This window comes from Fopius arisanus, unplaced genomic scaffold, assembly GCF_000806365.1.
Source record: "Fopius arisanus strain USDA-PBARC FA_bdor unplaced genomic scaffold, ASM80636v1 scaffold00030, whole genome shotgun sequence".
NCBI classification, from domain to species: domain Eukaryota; kingdom Metazoa; phylum Arthropoda; class Insecta; order Hymenoptera; family Braconidae; genus Fopius; species Fopius arisanus.
The window spans coordinates 16,215-17,542 of NW_011887769.1; positions in this window are offsets into that span (position 1 = coordinate 16,215).

Genomic DNA, 1,328 nt, shown 5'->3' on the forward strand with positions numbered 1-1,328 from the left:
GGGTAAGGAATGGAAAGGAAGGTAAGGAAGGAAAAAAAATTAAGGGGGGGAGAAATGGGGAAGGGGGTAAGGAATATCTGGGGATGGGTTGCCTAACGGTGGCGAAAAAAGAGTAACTTAAACATAACTTAACCTAGGAAAAATAAGCTGTATCAATTAGGGGGAAGGGGAGGGGGGGGCGCAAAATTCTGCCTCATCATAGAGTACCGGGGATAGTGCATACATTGGGATTACACAACCCCATGTTAAACGACTCCAAACCATTATTTCCGTTCCATTGTTTAGCAAAAACGGTGTCATTATTCTTGTTCGTGACCTTCTCAGCGACTCCAGGAGTGAAGAGCTGGAAGGAGGGCTATATAATTATTTTATAATATCATTCATTCACACCCATTGGTAACCCTTATTTTTACCTCCCATTTCCAACTTTTTTTTTTTCTTTTTTCGGGGCAGCGGATCCGACCACTCATCGAAACTGATTCCAGGTGCTGATATTTTCATTTTCTTGGGGTGATAATTCTTCTGGGGCGGGGGTCCTAACCTAATCCTTATCCTAATCCACAAATCCTTAATTTGCTAATTTATTTCACTTTTTTCGAGGGGGGGGGGGGTTCTTAATTTAATCTTATTCCTAATTTTTATCCTTATCCTTGTCATATTTTTTTTTTCGGGGGTTCTTAATCTACCTCTAAATCTTTGTCTTGCCTTAATTTTCGTAACTTAATTCTCTAACTATTTCTAATTAATATTCTTTTCCGGGGTAGTGGGGTTAGATTCGGGGTCAGTATGATCATGGGATGGGGTTCATGATGTTCGGAGGGTGCTTCTGGGGTTGAGTCTTCCTGCGGTTCTGAATTTTCGGGGGCTATTGGGGACTGGTTTCGGGTTGTCTTTGAGGGTTCTAGATTTGCATGGGATTCCTGAGGGGTCGGGAATTCCTAGGGGGGGAGGTTAGGTTTGGGGTTACTGAAGTGATGTGTTCGGTTTCGGGATGTTCAGGGGGTACTACGGGGGTTGGGCCTTCAGGGAGTTTTGAGTGTTCCTGTTGGGCGGAGGATTCCTGGGATAGTGGGGCCTGGTTTGGGATCATTTTGGACTTTTCGGGGTTTGCTTAGGGTACTGGGAGCAGGCTTTGGTTTTCTGGGGGTTGTTCGGGTGTGGGATGTCCATCGTGTTCGGGGTGTTCTTGGGATACCTCGGGACTGGGTTGGGTTTCCTGGGAGTTGTTATGATTAGGGGATCTCTTGGGTTTCTTGGGAGCTCGGGGCTTTCTTGGGTCTCTTCGAGGTATTTTCGGGTTTGTGGTTGGGTAGAGGTAGGGAGTGAGT